Source organism: Pezoporus occidentalis, unplaced genomic scaffold (genome assembly GCF_034315485.1).
Source record: "Pezoporus occidentalis ecotype Australia unplaced genomic scaffold, CSIRO_AGI_Poc_V1 ctg51, whole genome shotgun sequence".
NCBI classification, from domain to species: domain Eukaryota; kingdom Metazoa; phylum Chordata; class Aves; order Psittaciformes; family Psittacidae; genus Pezoporus; species Pezoporus occidentalis.
Genome location: NW_026915847.1, coordinates 1,830,969 through 1,855,612, shown reverse-complemented (window position 1 = coordinate 1,855,612; position 24,644 = coordinate 1,830,969). Strand labels below are relative to the sequence as shown.

At 38.9% G+C, this 24,644-nt stretch overlaps 1 long non-coding RNA gene across 1 annotated transcript in view; it reads left to right on the top strand.

The window, feature by feature from the left end:
- LOC134173330 (uncharacterized) overlaps positions 1 to 21,625 on the top strand; it is a 115,674-nt gene extending 94,049 nt beyond the window's left edge. Inside the window, exons 3-5 of the long non-coding RNA XR_009968208.1 lie at positions 17,752 to 17,802; positions 19,656 to 19,697; positions 21,491 to 21,625. This is a non-coding gene — a long non-coding RNA (uncharacterized LOC134173330). The remainder of the gene's footprint in view (positions 1 to 17,751; positions 17,803 to 19,655; positions 19,698 to 21,490) is intronic.
- The last annotated feature ends 3,019 nt before the right edge of the window (positions 21,626 to 24,644 follow it).

Below are 24,644 nucleotides of genomic sequence, written 5' to 3'. Positions count from 1 at the left end.
GAAAATACAGCAGCCTGCAGATGTATCCCATTAGGAAGTTTAACTGGAAATTACATATAGTTTTATAAAACTCTATTTGTTGTGACCCCCAGAATCAGGGCAGGTAACAGAATTGTTGCTTCTTACCTATGAATCTTCCTGTGAGAACTCAAAAAGGAGAGATCCCCACTAATAACACATTTGGCACAGTTCTGAGGAAATGGATACTAGAAAAGCCTCGCTAAATAATTAAAATATTATTTCCCCCCCCCCCCCCCCCCCCCCGAGTCCTACCAGCATGGACAAAAACAGAGAGAAAAGACTGCACAATGAAATAGATGTGAAATTCAAGGGTCCTTTAGAAGGCACTCGCAAGAAATAAAAGAACACATTTATATTTTATAATGTGGTCCCCAATCACCAAAGAAAAAGCATAAAATTATGCAATTCCCTATAGACATTCTTTATGATAGCACTACTTTAATAATTGAAAGAGAAGTCCTTTTTAAAAAGAATTCTATGTATGACTCCCTCCTGCCTTCTGAATGCATTACCCTGACTGACTGGGAGAACTCCGTGTGAAGCAGCATGATGGTATAGTACCGGCTATGTTTTTTAACTTCAGTTTCCTCTCTTTTCTCTTATAACTCTGGATTTCACAAGCTGATCTGACTGACTGCCTCTGAAAGTCACAGTCCCAGTAACATGGCATTTTCCAGAAGTGCACAGACAGGTAAAAGGGAAACCGAGTGAAAGATCCTTATGTTAAGTCACATGGAAAACTGGGCACATTAAACATACAGGTTCTGCACGAGACATTATGCACTTGGATCCGAATACAAATAATAGCAACTGTGCATCTGATGTGCCATTTTTGAAGCGTATACTTTCTACAGAGAGGGACTGGTTAAGGGTAGGGATTTGTTTTACTTTGTTATTTAATCTAGTGAGCGCTGTCAGATAAATTTGGCAGTGAAAATATTTTCTGTGGTTGCTCTGTGAGACATCTTGGGTGATTGTTTTTCCTGCACAAACAGAAAATCTGTGTCCAGATAAAGCCTCACAAAATATAGGTTAGTAGGAATACACAAAGAATGTGAGTGAATAACCAGTGTTTTTTTGATCATGTCTTAATTAAGGAATCATGACTACACCAGAAAACAATACTTAGAATAATGTGGCAAATGTTATAATACATACAATGGAACTAATTTTCTTAGTGAAAATAAACAAATCTTGTTAAGAATATAAACACCTTTCAGTCTTTGAACTCCCATGCTGGTAATGTTATTTCTCAGATGATATTTTAACACTACGGTATTGCAGTCGAGCAAAACAGTAACTTTGGGATAGATACTCCCTTTTGTTATTAGGTGGGGGGGAAAGTAAACTTCCTTAATTTGAAGAGGTGAAGGAGTTATCTCCACAGCACATATTCCTTCTTAAAATTGTCTCTGAGTAACTGGGAAGGCACAAAGTATCCTTGTATGTCTTCTGCTAGGCTTTCTAAGTTCTTGAAGAAGAAGCCTTGGGAACTGATGTGGAATGTGAAGTACGGAACTTCATGCAGTTTCCCCATTATTTATATAATGCTAAACCCAGGATCACTGAAATAGACTAAATAGATTGGCACTCAGACCACTTACTATTTGTTAGTAGATTGGCACTCAGCCACAAATGGAAAACTGATGATGAAAAGCAGAATCATGTCTCCTTCTCAATGCTACCTGGAAAAAGCAGATGTTATCTGCTTTCCCTTTTCTTTCTTTTTGATGGTTCATTTTTCTGTATAAGGAATATGACACTACATTTGAATTCCTTGTCAATCCCAGCTTAAGTTCTTGGGATTTATTTTTCATGTATTGGAAAATCTGTGTCTGGCTTTATTTGTTTATTTATGTATTATTTAGATTTCTAAAATAGCCTTCTGCCTTCCCACCATTATGCAAGCAGAGATTTTTCTAAAGATTTTTCCCTAGGTAACCTTTTTTTAAACTCAGTCTCTCCTCTTTTCATCCCTTCTGAAAATTAAACATGATGCAGTGAGAAGGTATTCGGTACGAGGCAGTTTGATAACATTACCATCCAAGGTACTAGCTATTTTTAAGATCTATTGTTTCATATTTCACTGCTTTTATCACTTTGCTCAAGCTTGAACTCCACAAGTCAGTCCTGATTATATCTTCAAATCATGCATTGGAAATGTGATCTATCTAATAAATGAAAAAACAAGCGAAGGGGAAGCCACAGGAAAAATCACAGAACAAATCCTCTTTGCTGTGTGTTTGATTAAGGCTTTTCTTGGGTCATGTGGAAAACTAGGCACCTAAACTCATATTATGGAGTGATGGGATTTGAGTGTGAATCTCCAGCGTCCTTGTACGAATTGAACAGAAATGGAAAAATGAACATCCTCTGTTGCCTGAAGAAAATGGGATGCATCATAGTACATTTGGCTCCAACCCTGTCACAGGATCACTACAACTTTCCAAGTGTTGGCAAGCCTCACAGCTCTGTCCTTATTGCCTCCCATTTAAATAACAGCTTTCCTGTTCTGAAAACCCTGTCTTGCACAGGAATATTTTGAAAAAGAAAATAAATCAACTACTGAAGACTTTATTTTCTACACAGTTTTGTTTAGTTTGAACTTAGGAGTATCAGTGTTGATGTCATATGCAAGAGTGTATTTTCCTTTGCTTATGTTGATAGGATGTGATTTTGTAATTTTCTTTTCTTTAGTAAGAATCAGTGTTTTTCAATACTATTTTTAGAATGTAGCTCTTTCTAAAAGACTCAAGACAGACAAGATGTTATCTGTGGAGCTCGCAGTGGAAGTTACACTGTAAGTCAATGCTGTAGCTTTCAGGCTTTGGGTTTGCACACAAAATGGTCTCAGAGGGTTTAGGGTTAGTAAGGAGAGGGGAGTAAGGGAAGACAAGGGTGGCAGCATGTCTCCCTGAAGAAAGTGTTAAGGGGCAAGCCAGTTATGCATGTTTGGCATACCGAAGGTTTATAGCATGGGACAGTAACTCTCCACTATGAATCACTGTGATGATAAGAAAAACACATGTTCTGTTCCTGAATTCAAGGAAGAAAACCTACAATTCTTTTTCTTCCCTAAACATATTTCCAGATACATAGTCCCTGGCTATATAATAACTTGAAATGGACCTCAACAAACTTCTGTTTTTAAACTTTTAAAACTTTTGGTATATGAATTTAGAAATTAGTAACCAAAACACAAATAATTCTTAGATAGAGGTTACAAAGAGATGGTTAAAGAAGGAAGTTAAAAAAAAAAAAGGAGGTTAAAAAATGAAAATGCAAAACCTCAGAAGAATATGTTTGAACTCCAACATGCAGAAGTCAGAGCGGCCATTGCCGCTGCTAAGGTGGGTGAAGCTTCCAGGGCCAGGCTCCTTGAGAACCACCTTTATGGAGACATTAAGGAAGTCAAGGAAGAGGGCCAAGAGACCTGTGTGGCTAAATAGGGAATTGCTGGGTATGCTCAAGTGGAAGAGGAGAGTTTACAGGTCATGGAAGGAGGGGCTGGACACTTGGGAGGAATATAAGGCTGCTGCTAGGGGATGTAGGAAGGCAGCTAGGAGGACTAAGGCTTCCTTAGAATTAAACCTGGCAAGAAGGGTCAAGGACAGCAAAAAGAGCTTTTTCAAGTACATGGCAGACAAAACTAACACCAGAGGCAATGTAGACCCACTGATGAACGGGATGGGTGCCCTGGTGACAGAAGATGCAGAGATGGCAGAGTTACTGAATGCCTTCTTTGTCTCTGTCTACTCTGCTGCAGGCAGTCCTGAAGAGCCCTATACCCCTGAGACCTTAGATGAAGTCAGGTCGACGGAGCGACTTGCCTTAGTCGATGAGGAATGGGTTAGAGACCAGTTGAGCAATCTGGACATCCATAAATCCATGGGTCCAGATGGGATGCACCCGCGGGTGCTGAGGGAACTGGCGGAAGTCATTGCTAGACCACTCGCCATCATCTTTACCAAGTCCTGGGAAACGGGAGAGGTGCCTGAGGACTGGAGGAAGGCAAATGTCACTCTGGTCTTCAAAAAGGGCAAGAAGGAGGACCCGGGTAACTATAGACCGGTCAGCCTCACCTCCATCCCTGGGAAAGTGATGGAACACCTTGTCCTTGGTGCCATCTTAAAGCATATCAAGGATAAGAGGGTTATGAGGGGCAGTCAACATGGCTTCACCAGGGGGAAATCATGTTTGACCAATCTCTTAGCCTTTTATGAGGAAATAACACGGCGGATGGATGATGGCAGAGCGGTGGATGTGGTCTACCTTGACTTCAGCAAAGCCTTTGACACAGTCTCCCACAGCATCCTCACGGCTAAATTGAGGAAGTGTGGACTGGATGACCAGGTAGTGAGGTGGACTGCGAACTGGCTGAAGGAGAGAAGCCAGAGAGTTGTAGTCTATGGGGCTGAGTCTAGTTGGAGGCCTGTAACTAGTGGAGTGCCTCAAGGGTCAGTACTGGGACCGGTATTATTTAATATATTCATCAATGATTTAGATGAGGGAATTGAGTGTACTATCAGCAAGTTTGCTGATGACACTAAGCTGGGAGGGGTGGCTGACACGCCAGAAGGCTGTGCTGCCATCCAGCGAGACCTGGACAGGCTGGAGAGTTGGGCAGGGAATAACGGGATGAAATATAACAAGGGAAAGTGTAGAGTCCTGCATCTGGGCAGGAACAACCCCAGGTTCCAGTATAGGTTGGGGAACGACCTGCTAGAGAGCAGTGTAGGGGAGAGGTACCTGGGGGTCCTAGTGGACGACAGGATGACCATGAGCCAACACTGTGCCCTTGTGGCTAAGAAGGCCAATGGCATCCTGGGATGTATTAGAAGGGCGGTGGTTAGTAGGTCGAGAGAGGTCCTCCTTCCCCTCTACTCTGCCCTGGTGAGACCCCATCTGGAATATTGTGTCCAGTTCTGGGCCCCTCAGTTCAAGAAGGACAGGGAGCTGCTGGAGAGAGTCCAGCGCAGGGCAACCAAGATGATTAAGGGAGTGGAGCATCTCCCTTATGAGGAAAGACTGAGGGAGCTGGGTCTTTATAGTTTAGAGAAGAGGAGACTGAGGGGTGACCTTATAGTGTCTATAAATATATAAAGGGGGAGTGTCACGAGGATGGAGCCAGGCTCTACTCAGTGGCAAACAATGATAGGACAAGGGGTAATGGGTGCAAACTGGAACACAAGAGGTTCCACTTAAACTTGAGAAGGAACTTCTTCTCAGTGAGGGTGACGGAACACTGGAACAGGCTGCCCAGGGAGGTTGTGGAGTCTCCTTCCCTGGAGACATTCAAAGCCCGCCTGGACACATTCCTGTGTAACGTTATCTAGGTGTTCCTGCTCTGGCAGGGGGATTGGACTAGATGATCTTTTGAGGTCCCTTCCAATCTCCAGCATACTGTGATACTGTGATTAGGAGAGGAGGAGATGCTGTTCTGGAGGCTCATTGTCATAAAGCCAGCCCAGATATGAGGCTGGTTTACTTATTTTAGCAATCCTGCTTCTATCAAGTACACATTTTTTATTGTGATTATACTTTCAGGACGGAAAATTAAAATGATGAGCCCACATACCTACAACATCAGAGAGACTCTGGAAGCCAACACAGAGGAAACAGTACCACATATTCAGCTCTTTTTGAGACTCCCCATACTCCCTATCTCTAAGATGAGATTTTTTTTTCCCCCTCTTGAGTATGACATTTTCAAATATCTAACCTCTACTAATTCTTTAGTCCTCTGGTATGAAGCAAATGCACAGGATCATACGCAGCACTTTTAAATTACAGACACCTTGACTTAGGACACAGGAATTCAGCACAGCCCTAAAGGGTTAATATAATGCCATCTTGTCAGGCTACACCACTTCAGCTTTAGCTTCCCAAATCATCCTCAGTATAGCATATATTTTCTGCTTCAGCTTTAGCTTCCCAAATCATCCTCAGTATAGTATTTTGTGATAATATAAGCCTGAAGCCACAAAGGCTTGCTATAAGGCCAGTTCCTCTTCAGTGAGAAAGGTTCCCAAGTAATTTGACTTCTTCCACGCCAAAGTGTCACTGAGGTAAATTGGGTTCCTATTCTCTTGCATTCACAGAGGTATGACGAGTCTTTTTTTTTTTAAGAGATCAGGCATTCAGAGGTAAATGCTCTCCTTCTGGTTCTGTGAAGAGCTTTCACATTTCAGCGGTCATACCATTGTAATGAGTGAAACCAACAGACCATCTGGTCCTCTATTTGATCTCTGGTAATGGCCGGTACCAGATGCTTCAGAGGACAGAGCAGCAGAACCTACAGCCGAATAACCAGCCAACAAGAGAAAGTTTTTTTCAGCTTCTGTCAATTAGTGGCTCACTCATGCTTTATAAAGTGAGCATGTTTTATTTCTTATACTTTTTGTTATCCAATAATCTTAAACAATAACTGTTCAATACAATTTTAGTTTTGTATTCTGGAAATACTGATGCTGGAAATTTCTTATCCTCCTCCACATTTTCAGAAATTTATTTCACTTTTAAAATTGACTATAGATGATCAAAGGATTTTACATTTTATGATGTAAAGGCAATTTTCAACACAGCATAGCCATGCCAGATAAGTTAATGAAATATAGTTATTTGTTCCAGTGGCCATCCTGTTCTTCAGCTCTGACTTGTTACACCCTAGTTCAGTGGGATTTTAGATTTGTACTGATTAGAGTAGAAACTGGAACAAATACTACAACTGGGTGTACAAGAGCACCGTGACATAATAATAATTAATCCTAATTTGTAATTCAGGTTTACTAAATCCAATTTGTACCTCAGAGCCCAAAAGTTTTGTTGATCTTATCTGTGTCTAACTGCACGCTCCTACAGGCTTTGCCACAAAAGTGCTATCTTCATTAGTGTCTCTTGGAGGTATTGCTGTACAAACTGTTTAATAATAGTTTCTAGTGTGCAGGTTTTTGCATTAATAAATAGCAACAAGCACAAAGTGGGTTTATTTCAGGCTCTTACTTCCAACTAATGAGATACAATGCACTGTTGTTGGCCAAGTAGCGGGAAGTTCTCAGTCAGTAATGGTTTGTATATTTAACTGGTTATTTTTAGTTTTTAAGTGTATCACTTATCCTTTGTTTTCTATTTCATGCCAGAATGGTGAACCTTTGTGTCTCATAAGATGAAATTTGATTCACTGGTTGTCTCAGACCTGAAAGATTGAGCTAGAACCTTAAACCAGAGTCTCTGGTTTAAGGCTCCCATTACACGTGTGGGATGGAGAGTCAAGGGCTGTGCAACTTCACCTTTCCAACCAGGCTCTGTGTGAATGAGGTTCATAAACAATGGTGCACTGGTTTTGGCTGGCATAGGGCTTGTTTTCTTCATAGCAGCTCTTCCGGTATTATGGTTTGGATTTGCAATGAAAGCTGTTTTGATAACGCAGTGATGTTTTAGCTGTTGTGCACTAGTACTTCCAGAGCATCAAGGCCTTTACTACTTCTCACTCTGCCCCATCAGCGAGTAGGCTGTGGGGGCACAAGTTGTTGGGAGAGAACACAGGTGGGACAGCTGACCCCAGCTGACCCAAGGGAAATCCCACACCATATGATGTCGTGCTCAGCAAGAAAAGCTTGGGGAAAAGGAAGGAAAGGGGGATGTTTGACGTTTTGGAGTCTGTCTTCCCAGGTAACTGTTATTTATAATGAAAATAACTAAACACTTGCCTACCAATGGGAAGTCCTGAATTAATTTTTCTTTTTTTTTTTTTTAATTTGCTTTCTCTGCTGAACTGCCTTTATTTAAACCCATGAGTTTCTTCCCTTTTGCCCTTCTCATTCCTTTCCCTCACCCCACCACAGGGGATTAAGTGAGCACCTGTGTGGAATTTAGCTCCCTACCAGGGTCAGCCCTCAATAAATGCTTAAAAACTAGAGTATCCTTCCCAAAGAGCTATTGACTTCCTTGGCTCGCTTTTTAAAGATTACTTAGGGTCCTAGCTTTCAGAGGTCTTTTAGAGTCTGCTGATTTCTCAGATGTTTTGGCCTGCTTTTTCCTACCTTTTCTATGATTTAAGACTTTCTTTTCTCATTTTGCTTTTCAAAAAATAGATCTAACAGTGACAAGGACAGGGTCCTTTTTTTTAAAGAAGGTTATCTGGGAAAGAAAGGTTCACAAATCAGATCTGCCATCTAGCCAGAAGAGGAAGGCAAAGAATTAATTAATATATGGAAAGAGCATGCAGCAGAACATGATTTCATTTAGAGTGCACAGAACCAGCACATTTATGACAGAATTGCTTTGCAGCTACCTCAGGGAACACAATATAAAAAATAATCTTACGTGCAGAATGAGAAACAGTGGCAAAGGCTGCACGTTATTGAAAGTTAACTGCAAAGTACTGAAGAGTAATTTTGTCAAGTGTGTAGGAAAGCTAACAAAGTTGAATAGCTGTGAAATTTCACATCTGCTTCATGGCAGAGACATGATTGATTTGGCTTCATGCAGAACTGCACTTGTCAATAGATCAAAAATTCATTTACAGTCTAAAAAGTCATCAGCATTTTGGACAGGCTTAATATGCAATATGCTATATATTGGTATAGGTGCAAATTTAGCAGGTTTGAGAGACTTACAAGTGTAGATTCAGATTGGTTCTTAGATAAACATGCAAATGCTATCTCTGGTAGCTGGATTATAAGGTCGTATCCAGGTACAGTTGTTTCAGACCCTGCATAATATGGACATGTCAGTGTACCTGCCATTTGGCGAAACTCTTCCAGATTAAACAGAAATACCAATGGAATTAGTTATTTTCTTCTTTTCTAAAGCTTATCCTTGTTTTCAGCTCAGTTTGGTGAAAATGTATCAACAACTTTTACAAATCACTGCAAGGGAGGAAGAAATGAGTAAAAATCTCTTTCCAGTGTGAATATTTACTGTGGCATGAAAAGACAGTTGATTATCACCATGATTAACTGCAAGAAATCCTAACACAGCAAAAAAAAACAATGACAAATTGGCACAGGGAAGGGAACTGAATGAAAGGAATAGGTTTTCAATATAAGCATAATCTAAAGCATGGCCTCGAGTCACCAGATGGCTCAAGGGATTAGCAATGCTATATAGTCTTTCACCTTCCTCCTCTGTCCCCTCCCCTTCAAGCAACAGGTTCAAATGTTCAAGTAAGGAACATAAGCATCCAGCCAGCCACAGCTTAAAGGGTCTTTATCTACAACAGGCAGCATGGTGAAAGTCGTCGCTATCTAGTAGCATTATCTCTGTGAGAAGAATTATATGCTGGGGCTGTGTGAATATTTCTTTGTTGATGAAAAGAAAAACATTCATCTGGTTTAAATTGAAATCTTCCCTTTGAAAAGTTTCAGTTTATTTTTAAGTCCTTTCAAGAGACATCATGATGTTTATGTTCGTTCCATAGATGTAAACCATAAATCTGTGAACATGCAGGGGGGATCTGATTTTTCATTTCAGTATAGAGAGTGTTTCTGAAGTTTGCTTCTGGTCATATTCTTAGGGGAACACATTCAAATACCATCAAAGTATGATCATGACTGCTAATAAGTGAAAATCCTTTAGGAAATTTTAGTAGACTACATACTACTTAAAACAAATTTTTAAGTCACCATATGAGGAAATGTGGGGTAAAATGTTTCAAGGAGTTATCTTTTCCCCTATATTTGTAGTGCTTGCTTTGTAGATAGATAAAGGGCTTTAATCCTTGTCATGAGGGCTATAAACTATGTTTCAACATCATGAAAATCAGTAACCAAAACCATTGATTGTATTGATCTACATTCAAATAAACACTATTGAATACAGTAAAAAAAGCCAAACCAAAACAAACTAAAGTGGGAGGGGTCACTGAAGCCTATGTATAACTGTAATCCAGAATACTGTATCATTTATTCTTGTGTGGCAATTCATTTATTCAAAAAATATGTGTCTTAACTTGAATTTTCAATTGGTCATACTCTGCTAACTTTCAGCTATAGACCTAAATTACTCTCTTTTCTTCAGTAGAAGTAACATTTTATCCTCTATGGAAGATAAATACAGAAGAGGGGAAAAAAAAATAGTTAAGTTTAATGACCTGATTTTATGCTGCAGCTTTGATAAAACTCTACTTTTCTCCTTTTGCTCAGTTACTTGCCTTTTGTAGCCTTTTTTTTTCTTTCAGGCAGCTGCAGTACCGTGCATGATTTATACTTCAGATGCTAAAATATTTATTTTCTTGTATGTTCAGGCATTTTCCTAATATTATATCAGTTTATTTTGTAAATCTCTACCCTTCAAGGTAATATGTTGGCCCCACTGATGTCACTAGCAAAGCTTTTTCAAACTTGAACAGGGAGGAGGGTACCCTCAAGGGTATCATTGTGGTAAAACTGTAATGCTTCTAGGTTATATTCAGATTAGGTTCATATTGCCTATGATTCCACTCTGTATGTTTTTTAGTTTGATCAAGTACATGCTCTTCTCCTGGAATGATGCACCTCAGATAATAGTATATATTCATCAGCTGTGCTGTGATGTTTGGGTACAATTGTACATGTGAAGGATAAAGTTTGGGATGTAGATCTATATTGACTGTATTAAGTCACAAAGTATTAGGATTCAGTTTACAGCTTAGTGCTGGTCATCACCCTCTTTCTTTACTTCCCATGATGTAGGTGGTGTGGTTGCAGATTTGGAGCAGAAAAACAGTGTGAAATGGGCATAGTCTGGCAAATCTCTGCAACCCTGGGGCCCTTTGACAGTCTCTCCTTACTTAACTGTAGTGCATTCTCTAGAGTGAAGGAGCTACTCTTTTCTTGTACCCTATAGGAACATGAAGAACAAGAAATGGGATTTCTCTCTCCTTTGTCCATTTATATTTAGGCAATTCCATTTATATTTGTATTCAACAAAAATAGAGAAGAGAATGCTCAACTTAAAAAAAAGTCCCTGGTTCTGCCAGGACCTTTCAATAAATTATTGTTTTGTGCATAAAGAAATCATTAGGTTATATATCTTAATGGAAGAGACGTTCAAAACAGTGTTTTGATGGCTCAGTGACAGCCATCACTGAGCAAGTTCAGTGTTGAATAGGCAAAGTTTTGCTCAGATCTTCTCACTTGCAAGATCTTTCCTTAATCAAGATAATGATTGAATCTAGAAGAATAATATCAGGAGAATAAATAACATAGTGTAAGCTAGTCTTGCATGCAGTTTGGAACCTGGAAGCAGGAGATATGCCAACTGAACTAGATGTTCATCAAGGTCTGCCCAGCAGCACTACCCCATCACCAACGACTACACAAGTTCACAGTAATTCACCTAAGAGTTCATATCTCAGTAATCTTCTCCTGAGACTCTCTTTCAGGTTTTCATATTCTATCTATCTCATTTTCTGTCATTTAATACCTTGTAAGTATCAGACCATCTTGTTTTTCTTTACTAACTTCTCCCTGTAATCTCCTTTGAAACTTGCAAGATTTTCTCTGTATTATACATACAATGTATTGTGATACCACCACGTCAGCTACAACACGAATTTCAGGACACTTGCAGACTTAGCAGTTTTACGGTACAATTACTGTGATGGCTTTGGCAGACATATGAGCCTGCATATCTTATTCAGGCAAAACTTCTGTAAGTTCATTGAATGCAGTTAATCAATGGAGACAAATCATGCTGACATTGAATTCACAAAGTCTGCCTTTTGTTCATATACATTTCTGTGTAAAACTGGTACACTGAGAGTTGCCAACCGTAGGCCTGAGGGGCTTTGAGCATCTCTTGCTTTCCCAGGTTAACATGGGCTTCCTCTGATTCTCTGAAGGACATGCACCATTTTACTATCAGCTGAAATTTCAATTCAAATTAGAACACGGAGACAGCTTGTTGGTCTTCAGCTATTTTAAAATTCCTTAAATATGTTGTTTTCTGTGAAGTATCTGCTGTGCAAAGCAATGTTCAGTCTGAAATTTGTAGAATGGGTATCTAAACAGATTGAAATTTATTGGAGTCACAGTATTTCTACATGAACTATTTAGTGAAGCGCAGAATGTAAAGGTGTGGATTCTAAACATGGTTGCATGTAAGGCAAAAATGGTTTTGGGTAAAATTTATCTTCTAGATCTTCTCTGAGCACTGTCAGTGTTGTTTCAAAAAAGTTTGAGCCATAAAATTATTTTTACAGGAAAACTCCTTAAAAACCTATGTAGCTGAAAGACTAAATGCAAAATTCAGCCCACAAGTTCAGTGTGAATATCCTGTGTGCTAGACTTATTTTGAAACTGGGTAGTTTTGGACAATTTTACAGTTGTTCTCAGATTACAATAAAATCCAAACCAGACTACAGAAACATGCAAACATTATTGTTAGCCTGTCTTTCAGATCTGGTCTCACAAAATAAATTTGGAGCTGCAGATTTCCAGCAGAAAAGCGTTCAGACATTTCACCATTCAGGGCCATGCGAGATGAAATGGAGGTGGGAGGACCACCCTTTTCAGAGGTGGGTGCAGGCCATGTAAACAGATGTGGCTGGGCTCAATGGGGGAGCCTGAATGGTTGCATTGTTCCTTCCCTTCTCGGCCCCCCTCCTGCCCTCCCAGCAGGGACCAAGCGCAAGTCGCACTCACAGATGAGAGCTTAAATTCTGTGTGTTACAACTGAAGAAACCCTGAGTGCACTGGGTTTTTATTAAGTCTATCAAATATCTTGAACACTAGTTTACCTCCCCAGAGCCGGTTCAGAGGCATTCCAGAGCAGCTTTTAGAACAGCCTCTTTCCCCGTGTATGGCAGAATTAATTTTAAAGACAACATCAAAATAATTTCCATTTGAATTTTTACATTTCTCAATTAATTGTAGCTTATTTTTGAAACTAACTCATTTTCAGTGAGTGACTCACAATGAACCTATAAATAGTATCTTTAACATATACACACATATATATTACTGTTCAATAGCTACATTAAGCGCATTCCAAGAAGGTAGACTTGGGAGATACTATAAACATATTTTCTATAAGGATACATGTATATATACAAGTATATATACAAGGATGTATGCCACGCCTTCACTAAAATCTTCAAAACAGATTGTAGGGACATGATTCAACAGTGCTGGTAGAAGTTCATCCTGAAACATCCGCACCACTGCTGAATGACTGAATTACCATATATTACATATATAAATAATGGATTTATTTCATAGGGGACTCTTATTGTTGAATACTTGTAAAGGTCACAGATACCAGCATTTGGAAGCTTTAAATAACCTTTAAATAACCCCAGGGGCACAGAGATTTGTGATTTCTGAGGTCTTTCTGGGGAACAGACAGCAATAGCAGTGCAGTTCTAATGGTTTAACTAGTGCTTCATTTTACAGAAATAAAGCAACAACATTTTCCCCATTTAAGTTCAGTAACAAAGTTATTCATAAAATGCACACTGTTGTATTCTGCTGCACAAGAGTGTGGGTTTTTCCTCTCCCCTAGTCATGACAAAAGTTTGTAATAAATGTACAGTTTGTTAACTTTGTGTATAAAGGTCCTGAATGTATTTTGTAGACATTTCTGGCCTGAAGCATGCCAAACATTGCCAAGACACAGAAAGAGGAAGCGAAACAGAAGGGAGAGGAGGGCAAAGGAATGCATGCTTTGTAAGTGCCAGTTTGCACTTCTTTCATATTCAAAAATTAAGAGTAGTTCTGTGACAGTTCAACATGCACATGTGATAAGAGGTCTAGTTAATTTTCCAGCCTCTAAGTCCTTTGTTTGTATCAACAGCAGAAACTTGAGAAAGTTGAGAAAGCAAAATAAACCCAACAGCGTACTTTAAACAGTATTCAGGGTTGTCCTGCAAGCATTCAGTTTGCAGTTCTGCTGCAAATCTGCTGCCATAGGCAATATACAGGAGTATGCAAAATCCCCCTTTTTTTGGAGGATAGGGCTTGGTTATTTATTCTTAGGCACACTATCAAAGCTTTTATTTTATTTTTTTTTCTTTTGGTAGTATGGTTCTATCTCAGAAACAGTGATAGGGTGTAAATAAGGTGGCCTGATTTAATTTCTTGTTCTGCCACACACTCTGACTTTGTGTCTCATGTCATTAATAGATCTAATAGGATTTTGGCATGAAACCAAAATGGGGGGGAGGAAGGGATGAGCTGCAGAGAGAGCTGCTGCCTTTCTCAACTCGAAAGCGATGTCAGGCCTATCAGCCTCCTCTTTAGTCCTCCCTGACAGAGCTGGAGGCATTTCTCTGTACATGAATGTGTCTCATGCATTCATGAGGCTTTTTGACACCACAGCCTCTTTGTTATGAGCTAGATCACGGCTCTGCCCTTCTCTCAGCTGCCATATGGTGCAGTGGAAAGAAGCTTTCAAAGAGAGAGTGAGACTTAGGAACTGAGGCAGAGAGAAGAAAGAAATCGAACTGCGGCAGATGAAATTGATTTATTTTCAGAGCAAAAGGGGCAAGTGACTACGACTGGTGGAGAGAGGGGGGGGATGCCTTGGAATATAAAACCGTCTGCAGAGCAGGCGAGCAGGCTGTTCAGATGACAGCCGTGCTGTGCTTGTTCTCCAGATGCAGTGCTTGAAAAGAAGCATACACATTTTTGTTATCTTAGTAATGCTATCTGAGAAAGACTTATAGCCCCAGTGCCTCCGCACTGGACCTCAGCAACTTCATTTCAGCTTGTGATTTTACTTTTCTTTTGAGAAAAAATACCTCTGCCCTACCATGTGTGCATAACTGTCAAGTATTAGTATGGCAATGTTAGAAGTCTCCAAAAAGTATCTGTCTCTACCATGACATTTGGAGAAGGATTGTTTGAAGGAAAACATCAGATGATAAATTCTTCTCTCTCTTCAGTGAGAGCAAATTCACTAAAACCAATTGAGTTTGTTTAAACTTGCAGGTCATAGCTTTGTTTTACCAAGGTGACCTATTCTATTAAAAAAGAATATTAAACACAAGTCAGATTTACTTCTTGTTATTTTTCCTGCCTTATACTTCATTCGGCTTCAAAAGGAAGCCTGTTCCACATCTGCCTGCACTCGCTTTGACTTTCAGATTGGTGACAAAATATTTCAACCTAAAAAAAAAAGAACATGATGTGTCTTAATTCAGAGAGTTTCTTATGGAGATTATTTATGTTTTGTGGCAAACTGGGCTTTAATCTTGGTGTCAATATGTATCAGAAAAATATGTGTAAGGTTAAACTCCTTAAAAGTTAGGGAAAAGTCTGATAAAACTGATTGAAATAGTAATTCCCTGAAAAATTATTATATCTACATAAATATTTTCCTACCTCTGTGGGACTGTACTAAAGTATGCAGAATGCATAGGAACAGAATCAAACGTTGCTTAGAAATTTTCATCTGGTGGTGTTTTGCATACCCTGAACTGCTTCAAAAGACTTATGGGAATTGTAGTTAAAGTGGCATGTGGGAGGACTGAGGAGGTCTCATATAGAGACCATTTCCACAGTAAGAGAGGATACGTGGACAGAAGAGGCAGTGAAAAAGATACGGTACATGTTTGAAATATCATGATTGGCATGGTAGCTAGCGAATCATTATTTACTGTGTCTCAATGAAATGACTGAAAGACACCCAATGCCAATTTAAAATAGAAGCTTTGAAATGAATCAAGGAAATCCTTTCTTACTACTATGCATAATTAAATTGAAGCTCTCATTGCTGCAGAAATTTCTGAAGGCCAGAAGTGTTGATGGCTTTAAACAGATTGAGATATTCATTTGAAGAAGCATAAGGCTGATATTACAATGCTTTGGGTGCAGTCTGCAGATCAGGAAGTCTTAGAAATGGCACATTTTTGAAAGCTGGGACAATATGTCAGAGGCATCAATTAATTTCTGATTTTCTTGTATCTTCTTATCTCTTTTACTGACCACTATAAAACCACAAATGTACACTAAATAAAAATTTTATCTGCCCAGTATAATTATTCTTTTGTTTTTATAAAATATTTGTCATTTCTAGTAAGCTGGGCTCTCTCCTTACTCCATTTATCCTATCAGGTACCATTTTTATATTTACTTCTGTAGTTCACTTTGGGGGTTTAATTGGAGGCAACATATTGAAGCAACATATTGAAGCATTTGGGAGATAATATCAGCCAAGGAAAGCTAGCTTAAGGGAGAATACTCCAGTCCACTTCCCATGGGACAGTATGGGAAGCTTCAGTGGCTACTGAAAGTTGAACTGACTCAAAACTAAACACTCCTTTTCTGAAAAATCAGCTGCTTGGCTTGGATTTGACCCAAAATGATTTTTATAACAGACAAATTAGTTTTGAATCAACAAATCTCATGCTTTGTTACAGAAATAACTTTTATGTAGAGCTTGTATTTTCCATTTCCCAAAATGTGCTGGTTAGGTTAGTTTATTGATCACTGCAAAAGGCTTTCTCTAGGAGCACAACACAGTAACCAGGGTTACTAATCATCTAAAGATGATTTACACCCCTGACTTCTGAAACAGCATTCCATATGTTTGGCTTGTTTCAACCTGGAGGTGGATCTTCCCTGTAAAGGTTTAGGACCATATGGTAGAACTGACAAAGGAGGAAAATGGTTAAAGGAAGAATAGGAGGCAGAGCCCTTGGAAAACTCAAGCAGCAGAGAGAGCACTAGAGCAAAGCTGGATGATTGTGAGGGCCTCTGCTGTCAATCCTCTCTTTATCAAGAGCTGCTTTCCTCACAGATACATTTCTGTGCTCTCAGATAATGCTGATGCTCTGAGTGCTGATGTGACCACCCTGTGGTTTCCGCTTCTCAAGGAAGAGAATCAAGTGCCTTTCACACATACATAGCACATGTTGTATATGGTCTAATTGTAATGTTGTTTCCTGTTTGAGGGATGAACAAAAAAAAATGGGACTTGCTCAAGTGCTGGTGGTTGGTGTTGGTAGGGCCTCACCATGCTAGCAGTGCCTAATGAAGCACAGTCCCAGCTGTCCCCCTTCTCATCCATCCCTCTGTCTTTGAGCATCCTCAGCCTGCAGCAGCACAAGAAAGGAAGGTCACTTCCTTTCCCACGCTGACAGATCACATAGGTCCACCGGAACCCTGTAGTACTTGGGTAGTGAAAAAGGATTGTCCTTTCACCCCATTCACTGATCAGAGAAGAGGGAGAAATGCCAGCCTGAATTCCTTTGGCTTGGATTCAGCAATGCCTTTGAGTAAGAGTCAGCGAGGCTTGTTTTAAGTTAATGACTGTGCTACACTCAGTCCTCATGGAGAACATGTGCAAGGGATCATGTTCCCCTTTTATGCATATGTCAGCCCTTAAGAAAAGTAGAATGAGATGAATAAAACCACTTCATCAAGATTATTTCTGAGAATTTTCCACTGAGTCATCCAACTTTCATATCTTTTGGAATTTAAATGTTCTACATAGTCATGTTTTGCCTTCTGCAAATAAATATATATGCAAATGAATGAAGTAAAAGAAAATAATGTTTTTGTGAGATGGTGCTGGTCACAAAAGAGCTATTGTGTTACTTTTTTGCTGTTGCATTTTTCCTCTTTATTTGTCCACGTGAAGAATAATTCATAATGTCAAGTGAAAGGACACTGCAATTACTAATCACCTTAAAAAATGCTGCTGCTTTTTTGAAAACAGAAAAGCAGCATTTGGGCTAAATTCTGACCCTGCATTATGAACCAGTGTTAGTCACAAACATACTTATTCAGTATTCCTCTTCTTTAGCTATTTTTACAGTAAGAAGAGAAAGACAAGTTTGCACAAAAGAACAGATAGGTAAGTAATATTTTTTTTTACTTATCTTTTATTATTATTGTTGTTGCTATTCTTATTTACAGTTAAGAAAGGAAGAAATGCTCTGTTCAGCCAGACCAGTGGCCCATCCATCTCAGGACTATTTCTTTGAAGTGCCACAGGGAAAGACACTTGAGCTGTGCCGTTCTGGCAGCCCAGTCACCCTTTACACCTTGACATCCACAGCTGTGGACCTAGCTGTTTTAGGACTAGGCAGGAATATACCCCTTTTTAATCCATTTAATGACAATTTGTTTTAAAATACAACGTCTATAGCTATAAACTTAATCCTCTCAAGAATGCAAGTATGATAAAACAATACTAAAATTCAGTGTTCATAAGTTTAATTAAAGAGAGTAGTACTTAGCACCTTTCTGTATTCAAAGTAAACTGTTTATGTAGTATCACATGGTCAAGAACTTTTACTTACAAGTTAAATGTTCTTAACAAGGTCAAGCAAATTATTTAACAATTTGAATTTCGTAAGTATTTAGTCTTAGTATAGATCAGAAGCATGAAGCCAAATTACAGTTCCTTTCAGCAGATGTCTTTGTGTCGTGGTTTAAACCCAGTCAGGTAATTCGTTCGCTCACTTCCCCCCCTTTTCTTGCCCTCCCCCTGCTCCCGGAGGGACGGAGAGGAGAATCAAAAGAATGCAACTCCCACGGGTTGAGATAAGAACAGTTTAGTAACTAAGGTATAACACAAATCACTACTGCTACCACCAATAATAATAATGATAAAGGAAATAACAAGGGAAAAGAATACAACACCTCAGCACCAGCTGACTGATAACTCGCCCCCCAAGCCCGATCAAGCTCCGACCGATACTTCCTCCAACCCTGCCGTCTCCCAGCCCTTCCGGCTAACTCCCAGTTACATCCTGGGCATGACGTGCTGTGGTATGGAATACCTCTTTGGTCAGTTTGGGTCAGGTGTCCTGTCTCTGCTTCCTCCTGGCTTCCCCTCCTCCCTGGCAGAGCATGAGGCTCACAAAGTCCTTGGCCAAACCAAAACATCGCTTGTTATCAGCTCTGTTCCCGAGCTGAAAGTCAAAACATTGCACTGCACCAGCTACCAAGAAGGGGAAAAATGACTGCTACTGCTGAACCCAGGACACTTTGTTTCTGATAATTACTCTCCTAATATTCTCTTTGGGCTACCTGGTAAAGCTTCCTTATTCTTAAAGGCATAGAAGGAGCTAGATACGCAGTGCTTCAAAGGTAGGTAAAACATCCTAACACAAAAAAAAATCCCCAAATTTCAGTGGGCTCCACAGTATTTCCAGTATGGCTTGCTTCTGAATCCCTGTTACAAAGCTATTTTGTATTGTGTGTGGGTAGTTTTGCCCAGTTGTTCAAAACGGATGCTAAAGCAACAAAGAGCTTGCTTCAGGTACCACAGCTACAGAGGGTCCCCGAGGCCATGGGATCTGAACTAATATTTATCACTGCATAAGAATATGACATCCATCTTGATTTTCACTTAATACGCAGTTTTGGAAAATCATTTGACAGGACATTAGACAAGGATCGCTCTACTTGGACATCTTGGTTCATGATTCTGGGTAGCACAGAGCACAGAAGTGTCAAAATGCATTGGTTTTAAGTTGCCGTTATTCATATATGGTTTTGACAATGAAGGCATTATTATACCAGAGTTATTCAAGTATCATAATTAGGTGCCTCATCACTTTATAAAAATTATGTCATCAATAATTGTAATGACAGTAAGATCTCATACACGATATCTGTAGAAAGGTATGCGTATTTGATGTTTAAACATAATCTAATATTTTTACAGCCTGTGATAATTATTGTTTTGCTTTTTTTCAGAGGAAATAAGAAATTGTACCTTGACTATTCTGCAGCCTCCAGGTAGGTCCTTGCTATAGTTTGACAACTGGAACTGTTCTTGGGTCTTGCCTAGCACAGGAGGATTTTTGGAGAAAGATTTCTCATTCATGATACTCACAGGAAACTGCTACTTAGAAAGGACTAGGCAACAGCTAGTTTATCAGAGAAACCTTTTGAAAGCTGTGACTAATGGTACTGAAAACTTACATTTAGAAACATACATGAGCAAGTTGCAAGTTGGTTTTATATTGCATGGAAGATTTTATGGAGCCCTTAATGTAGCACCTATTACTGCATGTTCCTCTCTTCATTTTAGCAGCATTAAATCAGCAAGACTGCAACAAATAGCTCAGATACTAATTACATTAATACACTAAATTACTGGAGAGCAATATGCCAGAACTTGACACTAGATAATCATCTAATTTTCAGGGAAACATCTTTTTCATTACGTACCCAAATTTCAAATAGCAAGATTTGTAGTCAACTTACAGGTCCAGCAAAAAATGCTTGATTTAGTACTGTTCAGAAATTATTACTTCTAAAGGCTGAGTAGAAATCTGCTTTCCAATTAAACCCAATTGTTTTAATTTTAAATATAATTAATCTGTGTTAGTAATGAAATAGATCAATATAATACAAGCTGAGTTCTTAAAAGAATCTTAGAGATTCTCTCAGCCCATGTGAAAAATAAAACATTCTTATGTAAAAGTTGTTATTCCTGAGTTAGAGCATTACCAGAACTGAAACAGAAGAAATCACTAAAAATCATGGTTCTCAAAAATGGTTTAACTTGGTTTAACATTTGGGGAATAAGTGATTCTTTAACAGAATTTTTTTTTTTTTTTTGAAGATGTTATACAGAACTGACTTTGAGATGGGACAGTTCTACACAATCACTTTAAATCAAACATATTTTATGCCATAGAAAGAGGAATGATGTAGGGCCTGCACATTTTCTGCACACAGAAGTCCTCAAATCAAAGCCTTAATTGCTGCTTTTTGTGGAGATTAGTTTCAATTATTCAAGTGCAAAAGCTTGATATCTCATTTGATACCATTTTTCATTTTGTTCTTGTGTTTATGTGTTATTTTGCATCTCCCTAAAATTGCAAACAGTATCTTCTACTACTATGTTCTTTATGTATTCTGTATTCTTTAGCGGTTTAAATTCTAGGAGCTAGAAACAGAACCATGAAAGAAGCATATGGATGCCAAGAATTTCTGTTTTGACTTGTAATATAAAAATCTTTTCAAGCAATTAAATAGCAGTGAACCCACAACATACGGATTGTGAAATACAAGTCGTACATGTACATATATGTACATATTCTATTTCTACAGTGGGCAACTTTAGAAAGTGTATGTGCTAATGATGTTTTAGAAGTTTTATCTGCCATTAAAATGTCAACCAAGTCACAATGGTCAAGATTTTCACAGGTTGTTGTTAGGTTACCAAGTCCCGACCAGAAATCAGTAGTTTTTAGAAACTCTGAAGTCTTACTGATTTCAGCATGGTACAAACATTCATAGATATTTACATTTCCAGAGATATCAGTACTTTAGGAAGATATGTGTGCTTTGTGCCCCATGAAGGAAGTTGAGAGCTGTGTTTCCCAGCCAGTCTTTTTCACTGAAAACTCTTGGGTTCTCAGCCCTTTTACTGAAAAGCAGCCTCTTACTTAATTTTACTTAAAGTTACAAAATTTTGCTATGTACAAACTTCCATAACTATTACAGTGTTTCAGTTTTTTTTTTTTAAAAAAAAAAAAAGAAAAGAACTTTGTTCCTTACATAAGTGCTTTTACCCACAGGATTCTTCAAGCAAACTGGTACTAGGTTTGTCCATGGCATTGCACATGTTGGGATATATGTGTGTGTTGAGAAGGCAAAAAGAAGTCTACTTTTCATGCTTAATGCCCAGTGAATGTTAATGTATTATACAGTTATTTTGTGTCCAGTTTCATTAGTCATTCCTCTCCCTGCATCATATCATTAATTTCTCATAAGATAGAAGTGTACTTCCATCAGCAGCCTAAGGTTTGCTGCTAAGGTTTTTTAACTTTCTGCCAGATGGTTTCTGCTCAATTCTAAAACAAAACCAACCAAACCCAACCCTACATAGGGATTTAACCTTAAACACAAGTCTTCTCATTTTATCCCCAAGTTAAGCACAGGTCAGTGGCATACATTTCTGCAGTCTTGACAAGATGCAGTAGGTGATTCCTTAAACAAACACAAACCTAAGTAGAGGCAATATTTGCACAGATAGCTATCAAGTCAAACAAAATAAGCCCCCATTTCATTACTGAGCACAGTGCAATAAGCACTCTGAACAGAAACACATTTCTTCTGGTATTTCAGCCCTAGAACATACTGAAGGATCCCCATGGCCAAATAAAGTAAGTTGAGAAACCATGCGTAATGAAAAGCAGGATATTATCCTGTTTGTCACTTTTATGGGGTCACATGCTTTCTAACGTTAAAGCTGGATCATATAGCACTTCAAGTCACACAATAAGTAAGTAAACACTGAAACACCCCCCTTCCTGTCCCTGCTCCTTCCTCCCTGGCCCTCAGAGGAACAGGGGAAAGAGCAAAAGAAAGGGAAAAAAGACAACTTACATTTGCTAGGATTTAGCTTCTGGCAAGAGACATTATAAGGAATTCATTTCCTGGCACATAATTTACATGTCCAGTCCTCCCTCCCACTCCTTTTTTTTCTCCCACCCTTCCCCCCTATTCCCCCTCCAAGCTGTCTTCTCACTCCACAGCATTTGCCGCAGTTTCCTGCCGTATGTTTGTCTTCTATTTTCATATCCATGGGAAAGGAATCTGCTGTAGCACAAGGCTGCTATCCTGCCTGTGCCTGAGCTGCTGCCGCTGCCACCTTTAGCTTAGGCCACAGGTATTTGGACTTCATTAAGCGATGGTGAAGCATGGAGCAGATGACAGTCATTAAATTTTACCAGAATCAGCTGTAGAAATCTCTTCTTCTCTTTGAGGTTTTTGCTTTCTGCTAGCAAGCTGCAGACAAAATAAAATAATTTTCAATTTTAAATATTTAATCTAAATCCTGTTTTAGGGTTTTATTTTGGGGAAAAGACAGTCATGTCCCTCTTGCTCATTAAAGGGCTCTCTGTTGTGTATCTTTGATGCTGCTTTGGGCAGCTCTTCTACTTTGATCCTCTTAGAAATAGGCTCATTACAACATCCACCTCGCAGAGTAACACTTCAAAGAGCTTTGTGAAGGACAAAGGAAGGAATTTAGAAACAGAGCCAAGTGGCTCTCAAGTATCTTGACTAAATTAACTTTGTATTAAGAGTTACTGGCCCAATTGCAATTTTGAGAGGAGGAAACAAAGAAGTAAATCTGTGTGCTTCTTTCATGTGTTTTATACCAAATTAATAAACACACTTGAAATTTTCTAGGACTCGCTGCCATAACTTCTGCTAAAATAAGCAGCTACACAGTTGTCACATCAAACTTGCTCTGGAGTTGTTATAAAGGTGGATTGACATTACCACTTGATTTATATTATTCAGAATGATAAAGCCAACATTAATCAACCAGCAAGATTAACAGAGGCAATAGGCAGTTCTCAAAATCATTATCTGCAGAAATAGCAGTAACTACGTACATTTCCAACACTCTTAAATCTATTATAACTGGAATGATTAGTATTATTGATCTTCTCCCATTTAATGTCATTACTTCTGATGTGTTTGACTTAGAATTTCAGTTAGGAAGTCATTACCATTACAATATATTATTTGTACTATGTACTTTAAGCACAAATCTCAGTGCTGTACAAATACAAGCTACTTAAGTGGACTTGCCCCAGCGAAACTGCGATGACCATCAGAAAGCTCAGCTGATGCCCTGAGTGTCATAGTCATGCTGCCTAATAAGCATGTGTAAAGCAGTCTGGCCCTTGTACATGACTGTGAGCTTAGACTCTTGGCTCACATTGCCATAATCCCTGCAATGAGAAGGGCTCTTTCCTTTTGAAATATCAGATGACCCTAGTTTAAGTGGTAGTGATTCTTGACATAAACCCTTTGCATGTGTTGTAAGCCAGATGCAGATGTCGTTCATTACCCTAACCACTGGAACAGCCTTTGAAAATTTAAATTCACTTGAAAGTTCTGATCTTATTATTTGTTCTATCTATTCTACCTTTTGAACACCTTCACCAGAAGCTTTTCTGAACATCATTTGTCTGAGGTCCCAGTAACATATTCTAATCCTGGCTTAGTTAGGCTTGAGCCATTCTTAGTTTAGAAAATTCTATAACTTGCAGGTGTCTTACAGTACCCGGTATTACAACGCAAGTTGTGCATTCTACCGTGAAAGTATAGTAAGCATGGAACAAACAGAGAAAAACCACCAGGAAGCCTGCACCTCTTAAGTGCTATGATGGAAGGTTCAGATGGCTGCCATTCATCAGGTCTAAGCCACATTCATTATGTGTTTTATTGCCCTGTAAGAACTGTCATAGTCCCTTGCCCACACGTACTTCTCTGTCTTCTTAGCAGTCCTTGAAATGTACTTATGTGTCTCCTTGAACCATAATTTTCCCTCTTGCAGAGAGTTATCAGTGAGTTTAATCAATGAACTAGGAAAAAAAGAGCTGTATAAACTTTTGCTAATACATAAAATTTCATTCAAAATAAAGAAAATCAGAGCTTATATGAATTTGGTCTACCCACATGTATTTCTTTGTTAAATATGAAGTCAATGCTAACATAATTTCAATTTTTTCTTCATCTGGGTTCATTAGGACTCACAGGATTTCCAGTCTGGTAAAGGAAAACAGAGAATAAAATTGTGACTTTCATTGATCCCAAAAGTGACTAAATTTAAGGTAGAGCATTTGGGGACCAAAAATGAAGCTATTCATTGACTTATTCATTCCACTTATTGAGGAATCTACTTCCCAGCCACACCATCCCCTTATCAACCTA